Genomic DNA, 14282 nt, shown 5'->3' with positions numbered 1-14282 from the left:
ACTTCTTTGCATCTCAAAGCTCCATAGTCTTCTGCAAGATGAATGAACCCCTCTTGTATGTTACTGCAGAGTTCTTACCCTAAAATTACAGACTCTCCTTCAAAACTCTAGTGTGTGCGTGGATGTGTGTGCACTCAGTCATGTCTGACTCTTTGCAACCCCATTGACTGTAGACCACCGGATTCTTCTGTCCATGGAATTTTCCAGGACAGAATACCGGAGTGGGTTGCCATGTCCTTCTCTAGGGGATGTTCCTGACCCAGGGATCGAACCCACGTCTCTTGCACTGCCTGCATTGGCAGGCAGATTCTTTGCCACTGCACTACCTGGGAAGCCCCTCAAAACTCTAGAGTCGAGCCTACTTCCCCTATGTATAAACTTTAACTCTGGATTTTCCAAATAGTATCCTAAATGAAAAGTGAGAACTTAATCACTCTAATTCTACTACACAAATCTCAGACTTATTATATTATGTTCCAATTCATCCAGTAAATGAGAGCAACAGAAGTTATTTGTCAAATTTGTGATCTAAACTCACCCTTTGACTAATTACTCAGGAATCACCTCCTGTCCAAATCATATAATCTTCTTCATATAGATTAGCTACAAATGCTTTAGGGTACATATCAAAATTTCATCCCAAAATGTAGTAGCCATGCAAGGTCTCTCAATGGATCTAATATTGATCTTGGGGATAAAAAGGAAAAGGGGCTTTGAACCTCTTTATCGATAACTTGGCAGGAATCTGCCAGGCTGTGGGCTCCCCAGAAGTGGAAATTGGCCTTATTCACTCTTTTTTTCCTACATGTATATCAGGAACATGGCATGCAATGGCCTATAATAAACATCTCCTGAGGGAATGACCAGAAACCTGGAGAGCAAACCCAAAGAAAATCATCTTTATTTCAAACAGAGATTCAACTAAGCTGGAAGGTTGGTTACAAGTGCCTCCGAAAGTGTTACTCACTCATTCGTGTCTGACTCTTTTCAACCCCATGGGCTATAGCCCACCAGGCTCCTCTGTCCATGGAATTCTCCAGGCAAGAATACTGGAGTGGTTAGCCATTACCTACTCAAGTGGATCTTCCTGACTCACGGATCAAACCCGGGCCTCCTGCACTGCAAGCAGGTATTTTACTGGGTGAGCCACCCACCAAGGAAGCCCCAAGGGCCTCTCAGTCTCAGATATTTCAGAAAGTCTAATGGAAACCATACATTTACCTTAGAAGAGATGGGACAGGGCAATGAAAGGTCAAGTCTCCTCCGCTTTAGCAGACACTGTATCAAGCAACGGTGCAAGGCTGGCTGCTCCATGTAGACCAGAAGCTCTGATAGTGCACACTGCGGTCGGGAGGGACAGGCTCCCATACCTCTCCCCTTGGAGGCCCCCTGAGTGGGGAGGACAGGGCACTGAAACCAGGACAGATTTACTAATGAACAGTGTCCAGGGGCTCTCAGAGGTCAAGGGCATCCTGACTGTATCTCTCGGCTCCTTCTCACTAAGCTCAGGTGAGCAGATTCCAGGCAGGGCTGACTTCTCATCTTTCCTCCTCCTTCCCTAACCCTTGTGCTATGGGGCACTGCAGGCTCAACTAGTAAACTCTGGTAGAGGAGGAGAGGCCCTACTTAAGGGCTGAGTTTAAACTGTTTTCTACGCTGGTTTACCAGGTGCACCACATCAGAAATTAAGGGAATTTGGTTCACAATAAAATGGGGCTCATCTGCCATTTATTACCATCCTCTGGAGGCTCAGTGGTAAAGAATCCGCCTGCCAATGTAGGAGAAGTGGGTTCAATCCCTGGATCGGGAAGATCTCCTAGAGAAGGGAATAGCAACCCGCTCCAGTATTCTTGCCTGAAAAATCCTACAGACAGGGAAGCCTGGTGGACTACAGTCCATGGGGTTGCAAAGAGTTGGACACAATTTATCGACTGAACAAGATCAAGAAGTCATCCTCAGAGTACACAAGTGCCTTGGGAACTGCACAGGGAGGGGGGCTGATCTGAACAGGATTCACAGAGGGTCCTGCCCACTTCCCACAGCCACAAGTGAGACCACCGCTCCCTGATGCATTTTAGAAGACAGAGTGTTCCCAAAATAGAAGTGGACAAACAGTGAGTGGTGGATCATTTCAGGAAACTGATTTTTCTAACTACAACTCCAAGGGAGTAAACTAGGTACAGACAGATCATTCCAGGCACAAAGGACTAACTCGGCAAGGAGGGTGATAACTTGGCATTGGCAGACCAGGTGCTAATCCTGGCCCTGCCTAACCAGCTAGTCAGCCCTAACTGGGGAAGACATTTCTGATTTCCTAGCCCCAGGGTCCTGAGCAGTTGAAGGAGGGTGTTGGGTTACCAGATAATCTGTTTTACTTCCATGTCTGGCAGTCGACAGTTCAGTGAATGACAACTTTGTCTGGTATCAGAGGCACATGCCTTCCCCTCGAGCCAACGCAGGCCATGTGCAACACATACACTTGCTAGCAAACTGAAATTCAGTGCTTGTACTCAGTCCCTGCCAAGGGCTTCGTCAAGTCATCTGATACCCCAGAAATAGTCTGAGAGACGTCCCTACAGAGCCAGCACACACGAAACAGATTCCTCTCGATTAACATTTATTAAGCACTGAAAGTGGATACTTCGACATATATCATCTCACTTAAGTGCCAAAGAATTGATGCCTTCATACTATGCTGCTGGAGAAAACTCCTGAGAGTCCCCTGGACAGCAAGGAGATCAAACCAGCCAATCCTAAAGGAAATCAGTCCTGAATATTCATTGGAAGGACTGATGCTGAAGCTGAAACTCCAGTACTTTGGCCACCTGATGCAAACAGCCAACTCACTGTAAAAGACCCTGATGCTGGGAAAGATTGAAGGCAGGAGGAGAAGGCGATAACAGAGGATGAGATGGTTGGATGACATCATTGTCTCAATGGACATGAGTTTGAGCAAACTCAGGGAGATAGTGAAGGACAGGGAGGCCTGGGGTGCTGCAGTCCATGGGGTCACAAAGAGTCAGACATTACTGAGTGACTAAACAACAACAATCTCACTTACAAAACTTTCTTCCCAATTTTCCAATAGATGAACTCTTCATAGAACTACCAGCAGTCTTTCAGATCCAGGTTTCTCCTAAACTTATTATATAACAGTACATGATCAATCTCTTCAGATTCTCTGGCTCTCATCCCTACACTAATAAACAGCATTGCAGAGCAAAGTCTGGCCTTGTTATCTCAGCCCCCTACTGCTTTGCCTTCACTAAGTAACAACTTATACTAGAATCCTTCCTCTGTTTGACAGTGTCCTTGTATTTTTTTCTTTTATAAAAAATAAAGTTCTGGTTGAAGATATTTACCTGCTATTCATCATTCATCATTCCTCACCCAGGGGGTTAGTTTCTTTTGGTTTGGGGAGCTGTGTGGATCTTACCATTGCCCATAAATGTGAAAGCTTGTTTGATCAGAAATTGACAACTGTGTAATACAAAGTTTCTCTTCTTGTCTCATTTAAAGCCCAACTTAGTGTCCATGATAGTAACCAAGCATCCCAGATACTTCGAATCTATTCCTCTATTTCCTGAGCTGTAGCAAATCTTCCTCAATGTAAATAGACATAAACATCACAAACAAATAGGGAAAGATCAAAAGCACAGGCTCTGGAGGTGAACCACAGCTCTGCTGTGACCGACAGCCTCAGGTGTGCTATTTCAGGTCCAAGTCGGTATATTCAGCTGGAGCAGGTGTGCGTGCGTGCTCAATCGTTTCAGTTGTGTCCAACTCTTTGCGATCCTATGGATTATAGCCTGCCAGTCTCCTCTGTCCATGGGGATTCTCTCCAGGCAAGAATACTGGAGTGGACTGCCATGCCCTCCTCCAGGGAATCTTCCCTACCCAAGGACTAAACCTACATCTCCTGAATTGCAGGTGGATTTTTTACTGCTGAGACACTGGGGAAGCCCCCAACTGGAGCATACTGATTCTCAAATCATAATTTCTCAGGAAAGCCTCCTGCATATAAAGTATTTAGCACAGTTTCTGGTTTATAAGTATTCAGAAAACATTCATTCATATTAACATTATCTTGGAATCCAAACTGTCCTGCATTTCATTCCTCCTTTTTTGTAAATGATTTTATTGGTTCCCCTTTGTTTTCTCCAATCCACTGACCCCTAACTTTTTACCAGCCCATGGCCCCTTCCTGCCCTTACTTTTCTTAGGGCCCATAGTCCATCATTATAGTCACAGCAGTATCAACTTCATCAAAAATATATTCTCTCTTTCCCTTGCTCAACCACCTGGCTAAACTTCATCTCTGCCAAATTCAGCTCTCTACTTTGTCTCCAAGAGACATCAAACGCTTAATGGTACTAGATCTGGAGTTGGACTGCCCAGGGCTCAAACCCCTGCTCTGCCACCTAACTCTTGTGTATTTTTAAGTAAATTGCTTATCACTTCTGTAAAATGAGGATGATATAATAATGCCTGACAGGGATATGTAATGAAGTTTCAACGAGACTGTACACTTAGACTTGCACTGAGTGTGCATGCTCAGTCATATCCGACTCTGAAAACCCACTGGACTGTAGCCCGTAAGTCTCCTCTGTCCATGAAATTCTCCAGGCAAGAATACTGGAGTGGGTTGCCACACCCTCCTCTAGGGGATCCTCCCAATCCAGGGATTGAACCTACATCTCCTGTGTCTGCTGCATTGCAGGAAGATGACCGCTGAGCCACGGGGGAAGCCCAGATTTGCACTAGCATAGTAATTAAATAACTTAATCAACATTAGCTCGGATTCTTTTTGTTATTATTATTCTGCGTTTGAACCAGTGGAATGAAGCCGGGAATTTCACACACCCAGACAGAGTGCTTACTCTGTCCATGTAGAAGCACCAGCATCAGGTTGGTCCTTGATGCTATCCAGCTGCTCTATTTGATTTCTCTGGTACATCTGTTCTCCTGCTCTCCCACAGCACTACATCCTGGCTTCAGCTCTTCAAATCTCCTTCAGTCTCAGCTGATGACCTTCCCTCCTGCTGCAGGGGGAAATAGAAGCCATCAGATGAGTACTACTTTATCTGACCACCATCCAATGCACAACCACCCACATCGGGACCCACTTTCCCTACCTTCTCTTTAACTCAATGGAAGAAGGGTCTCTGCTTCTGTCAAAGGCCAGTATCAATACTTGGCTTCCAGGTCCCCTTTTCCAAGGACTTCCTCTTGCAGGTATCCCTCTTTTCTCTGCATCTTTGGCTCCTCCCTAAGGCGACTCACAACAATCCTCACCTCTTGGTATTCATGCCCTTGCATATTTCTTCCCCTCAAGTGTGGGTGGGACCCTTCTTTTACTTTTAAGCAATAGACTATGGCAATGATGATGGAGTACTGCTTCTGTGATTACAGTACCTTATATGAGACTCCACCTTACCAGCAGACAGGGACTTAGATTCTCCTTGCTGACTTAATGAAGTAAGAGGCCATGCTGAGGAAATCATGCAACAAAGCACTGCAGAAGTGGTGGTGGGGCTGAGGGAGAGGGGCTCCAGGAACTGAGGGCAGCCTACATAGGAATAGGCAGCAAGAAGCTGGATCCTCAGGCCTGCAGATGAAAGGGAATGAATTCTGCTAACAACCAGAGTGAACTGAGAAGTGAATTCCCCAGTCAAGCCTCCCAGTGAGAACACAGCCTACACAGCACTTTGACTTTAGCCCTGTGAGACTCAACAGCAGACCCAGCTAAGCCTGGCCCTGACTCCTAACCCACAGATGCTGGGAGAAAGGCTTGTAAGCCAAAAAGCCTATGGTACAGTAAATCCCCTGCATATGAAGGAGTTCCATTCTGAGAGTGCTTTTGTAAGTCTAATTTGTTTGTAAGACCAACAGTGTTAGCCTAGATGCCCAACTAATACAATCGGCTCTATGCTGGGTTCGGTGTTCGTGCATGCTCAGTCGTGTTCGATTCTCTGCGGTCCCATGGACTGCAGCCCACCAGCCTCTCTGTTCATGGAAATTTCCAGGCAAGAATACTGGGGTGGGTTGCCATTTCCTACTCCAGCGATAAATCCTAGGTAACAGATAATTCCTACCGTGCTACAGTCTCTATATTAGAGCCTACTGTGCATGCGTGCGTACTAAGTCGCTGCAGTTGTGTCCAACTCTTCGCAACTGTACGGACTGTATCCCTGCAGGCTCCTCTGTCCATGGGATTCCCCAGGCAAGAATACTGGAGTGGGTTGCCATGACCTAGGGATCAAGCCCACGTCTCCCGTGACTCCTGCCTTGCAGGCTTACTGTAGAGTCTACTGTTTCCTATCTTAAAAAATTCTAGACCGTATGTTCTCCAGATTCTCCCCCTTCTCTCTACATTCCTTTCTAGCAAGGACTTTTAAAAGAGTTTGAAAGAGTTTTTCACTGTGTTCTCATCTCTGCTCGCTGCTAGGCCACTCAGGTCACACCACTGACTTTCATTCTTTGGTTAAGGATACCAATACATTGTGCATTATCTAATCCAAATGAACATGTCTCTGTCCTTGTCTTACTCAATATCCCAGTGGTATTAAACACAGTTCATTACTCCCTACTTCTGGAACTATATCGTCTCCTGCCTTACTGTACTTTCTATTTTCTGGTTTTCCTCTGATTTGTTTGGTTGCTATTTCTCAATTGTCTTTGCTGGCTTCTCTTTAACAGTGCTGTGCCCCAGAGTCTGGCCCAAGACTGTCCTCTGGCTTGCTGCACTCCCTTTCTTGTCCCCAGCTTCAATATTATCGTGGACATCATTGGCAGAGCAGACTTCACATGTCCCATGATCTTGTCCTTAGAGTCATGCTGATGGTTGAAACATTCACGTTATAGAATAACTGACGTCTACCATCTTTTTGTCAATTGTCTTGGACATGTGAATGTACGTTCGCATCTTTGTTACACAGCAGGTCACACCTGCTTCTCCCATACTTTTCTCTCCAACCCCAATCTCTCCTCACCTTACAGCCATCTGCCTACCTGCAGTTCCCATGCCTATGTCTAAGCATCATCTCAGACTTAACGTGCCCTAAAGAGAGTATTTGATTGTTCCCCTCACAAAAACCTGTTGTTCTCCAGCTTTCCCAATATCAGCAAATGGCACATCTAACCAAACTTTACATTGGGGTCTCACCCCAGATTCCCTTCTGTCAACCCCCCACCCTCTGCCACCTAATCCATCAGCAAGTTATTGCAGGCGGACCTTCACAATTGATCCTGAATCTGTCCCCTCGTGTCTAACTCCACTCTGGTCCAACCTGCTTGGCCTCTCACATGCACTTCAACAATCACCTTCAAACTGGATCCCTGCCCCTCCCAGCTGCCCTCTATACCCCACACAGCATGACTGTATTAAAAATACAAACCATGTATCAACCTAGAGGGGTGGGGTGGGGAGGGAGATGGGAGGGAGATTCGGGAGGGAGAGGACATATGTATACCTATGGCTGATTCATGTTGAGATTTGACAGAAAGCAACAAAATTCTGTAAAGCAATTATCCTTGAATTTAAAAATTAATTTAAAAAATACAAACCACTTTGTATGCCTTTACTGCTTAAAACCTTGCAAATATTTTTTCTCCACTTTAAAAAGGCCCACCAAACTCTATGTCGCTGGCCTGTAAGCTAGCTACCTGATGTATGTCCTACCTACCAAGCTGCTGCCACACTCAGCCTTTTCTCCTTCCCACCTCAAGACTTTTGCAATTGTTATTCTGGAATGATCTTCCCAAACTACATGTCTCAAATCTCAGATCAAATGTCCCCTCCTCAGGGAGGCCTTCTCTCTACTAGCTCTCTCCTCTTCCTCCTCGATAGCATCAGTTCCCTTATGAGGGGATACATCACAATCTCAAGCACCAGGGTTCTTTGTTTGGATGGTTGTTGCTCTGGATTCTCTTGCAGGATGTGGGCATCTGGAAGGTGCTGTGTTCTAGAATACTATCTGGTACATAGTAGGTGTTTAATAAATATGTGAATAAATGAATGCATATATATATATATATATATATATATATAAAATATTGACATTCTTGGGCTTCCTAGGTGGCTCAGTGATAAAGAATCTGCCTGCAAAGTAGGAGATGTGGGTTTGACCCCTGGGTCAGGAAGATCCCATGAGTATTCTTGCCTGGAGAATTCCATGGACAGAGGAGCCTGACAGGCTACAGCTCATTGGGTGGCAAAGAGTTGGACATGACTTAGAGACTAAACAACAAATTGACATTCTTAAATGCATTAGAATAAAATGATCCTATTTTATTCATTAGAAAACCTCTTTAGATGCAGTGTCAAGATGACTTTAAAGCAGCAAAGATTATAAAATTATACCTCAAACTATTCAATACATAAATTCCTGAAAAGTTATGGGCAACCCAAAATGTTATAAAATAAGGTCCATTTTGAAAGAATTTAACAGAAATTTGCCTGGAGATGTGAAAATCTTTTTCTGATAATATGAATGATCACATTGTAGTTCTTTCTTTGGTTTTTATAAATTTGATTTTTTCTTTTCTATATTGGGTTTGCTTTGATCACAGGACATAAATTATAATTAATTTTTCCATCACAAATTGTGCAACAACTGTCCAAACTACAAGACATCTTTTCAATATTTCTGGACAAAAATGGCAAGGAGTCACTACTCTTGTTACTTAATTTCACTGATGCCATGTGATTTAATTCCAAATCCAGCTATAATCTGTAGCCATACAATGCAGGCTTTTTATTAGACCATGGTAATGACAGTGGTCATGGTCTGGATTCCAACAAGCAACTGTCAAAAACTATCATCCCAAATGACCACTTGCTGAAAATTTCTCAATCCCAGAGCTGGTACTTCCAGGGTGGTCTAGGAAAGAAAGTTGTGCCTGGGTCTACTCTGGGGCTCTTCAAATGCTAATGTTTAACATTTCTTTGGAACTGCAATTTCATGCTTTGAGGAGTAGACTTTTTTTCTGGTTCCTTTTTTTTAAAAGATTAAAAAAAAATAGTCTCTATCTATTAAGCTCATGTGTTTTTCTTCCTGAAATACCAATATCTTGTGAAAACTCCCATCAACAGTGTTATTCAGCGGATTTTAAGCACCACTCTTCAGAAAAATCACTCACTGCATTGCTTACCACTTGCTGCCCTCAAAACTTCTTAGCAACATACACTGTGCATGAACCTCAACGTGGTTTGCTTTGTCCAATCACATGCCTGAAAGCCCAGCCAGTCAGTTGTGTAATAATAAACCCCTTATCTCCTGAAGATACACAAACGGAAAGATCTCTCAGTGCTTCAGTACACAAGGGACTTTGCTTGAATTCTCAGCTGAAACTCACATCCATTTAAAATGCCAAATGACCCCCACTTTCTCTGGTTTCCTTTTTTTTTCTCTTATTTGCAATTTTGAGGAGGAGGGGGAAAGAACCCCGAATGCTAAACAATCTCGAGTTTAAACAGGGGTGGGGGGTTGAGGGGGTGGGAGGCACTGCCGAAAGCTGCCAACAAAATGTATGTAGAAACCCAGGGCTTGGTTTTTGCTGTCCTGGGCTTACCGGTTCCCTCACAGGCGCCGGTGATGGAAACTCACCCACAATTGTTCTCGGATGCAGAAGGGGTTGAGAGATTGACAAGAGAAGCGGTTTGCTAGTTTCCAAGAGCTAGACTAGTCCTCGGAATAAGGGGAAGGGGGACCCTCGTACTTCCTGGGGAGGAATATTACCTCACGGCCACCTACCTCGCCCGTCCCCACCAGGCGCAGACCGGCTCCTACCTCGTCCCGCCTCCAAGTTCCCCGCCTCACCCGGGAGAAGCGTCCTTTGCCCGCAACCCACCCCGGACGAGCACGCCGGGCCGGCGGGCCCTGGAGGAAAGGGGGAGCGGCCGCCGGGGAAGGTGTGGGGCCCGAGCGTTGAGCTTCATCAGTCCCCTCGCTCGGCCCGCGCGGCCGCCGGACACACCCCTCCCGGGCCGGCCTCTGCGGTCGCCGGTCGCGGCCGCAGCCGGCGCCGCGCCGGAGCCCGGGGCCAGTCCCCTCCCCGCGCCCGAGGGTCCCGCGCGCGCCCCCGCAGCCGGCTCGCACCTTCAAGGCGCCCCGGGCCGGGCCCTTGGGGAGCGCGCGGCCGGGGCCGAGGGCCACGAAGCGCTCGTCGCCGTCCTCGTCGTCGTCGTCGCCGTCCACCACCTCGACGACCACCTCCTCGTCCTCGTCCTCGTCGTCGTCATCCTCCTCCTCCGCGCCCCCTCGGGGCTTCGCCGGCGCCCGCCCGAGCCCCCTCCGCCGCCGGCTCCCGCCCTCTTCGTCCTCGTCTTCCTCCCCCAGAAGCAGCAGCACCGGAGACGAGGCGGCGGCGGCGGCCCCGGCGCGAGGGGGTTCGGTCCCGGCGTTGCGCGGTGGCGGCAGCGGCGGCCTCCAGCTCTCCGGGGCCGGGGCCGGGGCGGGCGGCGGGAGCCCGGGCAGCGCGCCTTCCCGGGCGGGCGCGGGCGCGGGGCCGGGCGGCTGCAGCGCGGCGCTGCCCCGGCGGCTGCCCAGGCTGGAGCGCTTGGCTAGACGCCGCGCCTGCATGCCTGCCCGCGGGCTGCCGGCCGCCGCGCCGAGCCGGAGAGTTGGTCACCTCCCCCTCCTCGTCCTCCTCCTCTTCCTCCCCGGGCGGCCGCTGTGGTCGCAAAGAGCCCGGGGCGCGGAGCTGCCGGGGGGCTGCGGGAGCCGCCTCCCCGGGGCCGCCGGCTGCCACTGGCTGCAGAGGCGCGGGCGCCGCCTTCGCTGGACCGGCCCGCGGGGACGCCGGCGGCTACGGCGGGGCGGCGCGGCGGCCGCGGGCGGGGGTGGGTGTGAGCGAGCGGCGCGCTGCCGCCTCCGCCGCCGCCGCCGCCGCCCGGGAGCCGCGGGCCGCGCTGCGCTCCATGCGGCCGGCGGCCGGGCCCGCGCGCTCCGGGCCTACAGCTGCCGTTCCCCGGCGCGAGCTGTTTGTGTTGTGTGTTTTCCACCACCGCCCCCCTCTTCGCGAGCGGTTCCTCGCAGCCCTCCAGTCCCCCTCCCCCGTGCAGACAAAACCCGGACTGGATTTATTTCTCCAACCCGCAGCCTCCGAAAATCGGGTCCCTCCGACCAGTCGGCCCAGCGAGCCGCGGGGGCCCGCGCTAGCCCACGGCTGCTTATTCCCTTCGAAAGGAGCCTCGACTGGCTTCTAGAAGTAAGGTTGGCGGTCCAAGTCAGACTTTTGAAGGAAGAGATTTGCCACAAGTCATTTGATGATCTTTACCGGGCAAGGCTTGACTACTCTTGAGCTTGTACGAAATCTCGAGGAAGGTGTACCAACCCGAGATCTGGGGTTAATTGCTAACCTGACTCATTTGGATTTTTTGAGACGCTGTTTCTGGACATTGCCCGCCAATCTCTCCGGCTCCTTGAACACACCGTTCTAGGCCCTGCCTTTTGAGTTCTCTTGGCGCTGTGCTGTCTTGCAGCTTGTATTTCTGCGTTTTTTACCTTGAGTGCCTGATTCTAACAGCTAAATTGCAAGAAGCTTTTGGCTCTCACCATTCAATGTGCAGACTGCTGGCACCGTCCGGACCTTGGGAGAAACAAACCGGAGCAAGGGTTCAAGATTACTTGAGTTTGTTGTTGTAAAAATTAATATGAAGTGAGATCAAGTGCGGAAACCAAGCACAGAACCAGTTTGCCACATGACATTGTCACTTTCTAAGGATTTTTAGGTGTGACAAAGAAAAGTCATCTGCTAGTGTTTGGGGTTAGGCTGTATGGTAAACCGAGTTGTTTACATTCAAATTATAAGCCAACTCCACCTTTGTCGCTGAAGCCTCTGGAGGATCTCCAAACACTATGCAGGTGCCTCCAGAAGACCAGTGTAAACGATGCCTTCGCCCAGCTCCCTTTCACGGTAATGACCGTAGGTTTAACATCACATGCGCTGTTAGACACTCGAAGGCTGCTCATTAAATGCTCACTTATGGTATCTTCCAACTGTTGAACATTTCCAGCGGGATGATGACGAAGATTCTAAAATGAACTTTTTGTTCTCCGTGAATCAGATGAGCTTCCTAATAGACCTATTTCGGTAATGACATTCTCATTAGAATCATTCAGGCCCAGAATAGCGGCATTTTACTCATTCCCTTCTCTACCTTATTCCTAGAGGCGGTTGCCCACAACTCCACTGGTCTTTCTGACATGCCTCTGGAATCCACTCATTCCTTCTCATTCCCAAGCTCCTACAGAATTTCATGACAATAAAAGTTAGCATTTCTAGCAAGCTTCCTATACCTAGTTTCTCAATAACACACCCTCCCCTAACCCTCTCCAAACATAAGCACCAGATTCATCTTCCCCAAACTTCATTCAGATCAAGGCATTTTCTGGTGGAACTTTTCATGTGTCATTATTCCATTGGAGAATCAAGAGAGAGAGAAAAGAAAATGGTCTGAACATTTTAAGAGATGGGTGTGCTTGATCAAAGCATGAGACAGCAGAGGGGTCAGCTAAGAAGTAAACTAATCAGTATTAGTGAGTGTGAAGAATGAAGGGTCACTGAAGTGATTTCATCCCAACTGCAAGAAATTTCCCTTGGTTGATTTGGAGAATGATTTTAGAGAAAGACAGCAGAGTCTTTCTCTGACCAGGAAGAATAAAGATCAGAGGCAAGGGGCTGGCTGACAGATACAAGGAGGGTGGTGGAGGGAAACAAAGGTGAGACAAGTGGGCTAATGGTTAACCATGTGGTCTCAGGAGCCAGAATATCTGGGTCTGAGTCCCAGCTCTGAACTTACCAGCTATATGCCTTTATTCACCCTACCTCTGTGCCTCAGTTTCCTTATCTTTAAAACAGGGATAATAGTAGTACCTACCCGGTAGGGCTTCCCAGGTGGCACTGTGGTAAAGAATCCACCTGCAATGCTGGAGACTACCTGCAAGGCAGAAGCTGCGGATTCAACCCCTGGGCCAGGAAGACCTGCAGAGGAGGAAATGGCAACCCACTGCAGTATTCTTGCCTGGGAAATCCTATGGACAGAAGAACCTGGCGGGCTATAGTCCATGGGGTCACAAAGAGTAGGACACGACAGAGTACACACACAGACACACACCCCCCTAATAGCTAAGTTGTTTTGTGGGATAATGAACTACTATGTGTAACACCTTAGAAGAGTACCTGGCATAGGAAGGTCTATATAAGGGCTTGTTATATGAAACGTATTCGTGGTGGTGGACAAACAAGCTGTTTTGGGGGTACTGTCAAAGAATAACAAGGTAACTTTCCTTTAGCAAATTCAGAACTGTCAATAACTGCCTTTACTAACTTGTCGCTAACCTGCCTCTAAAGTCCAGCTAAATCTTATCAAGGCGCCGTGGACAGGCCAAAGATGAAACTGTCATGGATAATGGAGAGTATTTTCCTGACAACTGAGGAAAGATAGAGTAAAGTGAGTTTGTGATTGGTGTTCATGGTTTAGTGGAAGAAGTACTAATTTACACCACTGTACCTTCTTTAAAAATTGCTACATGTATTTTGAAATCAACTGTTCTTTCGCTCAGGCCACCTTAATGAAGTCCACATATACCCATTCCCTGGTCCCACTAGGCCCGAGATGCTCCCCTCAGAGTGGGAGAAAAAGGCTGACTTTCGTGTACTGGTACTACTAAGTTGAGGTTAATGTTACAGAAGAGGTTTGTTCTCAGCTGGGCTTTGAGGGAAGAGAAGAATCTAGATGGGCAGGGAGAGCAGTATTATCCAGGTAAGGGCAGGCCACTGCAGACCAAGCTCATGAAATCAGAGCATATGAGGCAAGAAGTAAAATCAAATTACCTAATTCATCAGGAATCAAGAATTATGTCATAACATGGGTTCATGGTACACTGCTCATGGTAGTCATAGGCTCAGAAGTCAAGAACTATTAATATCTCATGATGTCAGACATGGGTGCCTGACATCTGCTTCCCTCTCCTCTATTCCCTAAACATAACACATTTTTACTTGTAATACTGGGAACACTTGCCATTGAGCATGAGGTGTGCCTCTAAGTCACGGGATACCGAAGGCATGTCTCCAGAGAGTCCGGTTTAACATGGCATCATTCATGCCACCATTCATTCAATATGTATTTATTGAGCTCTGCTAATAGCATGCCTTCTTCTTGGCACCGGTGTGCAATAGCAAACAAAATAACCCTCACTGGACAGGGGAAATAGACAACCATCAAAGAAAATAAGTGAACTCTAGGATTTCATAGATGGCATAAGTGCTACAGA

General features: G+C 47.8%; 1 protein-coding gene across 2 annotated transcripts in view; it reads right to left on the bottom strand.

The window, feature by feature from the left end:
- ZNF704 (zinc finger protein 704) overlaps nucleotides 1-10202 on the bottom strand; it is a 257551-nt gene extending 247349 nt beyond the window's left edge. Inside the window, exon 1 of one of the 2 annotated variants that reach the window (XM_018058379.1) lies at nucleotides 10101-10202. The gene's annotated coding sequence lies outside the window, so the exon portion shown is untranslated. Of the gene's footprint in view, nucleotides 1-9755; nucleotides 10006-10100 lie in introns of those variants that run through there. The other variant, XM_018058380.1, reaches the window with a different exon arrangement.

The sequence above is a fragment of the Capra hircus genome, chromosome 14, assembly GCF_001704415.2.
Source record: "Capra hircus breed San Clemente chromosome 14, ASM170441v1, whole genome shotgun sequence".
NCBI lineage: Eukaryota > Metazoa > Chordata > Mammalia > Artiodactyla > Bovidae > Capra > Capra hircus.
Note: the sequence above shows the minus strand (reverse complement) of the source record. Positions and strands in the feature narration are given on the sequence as shown.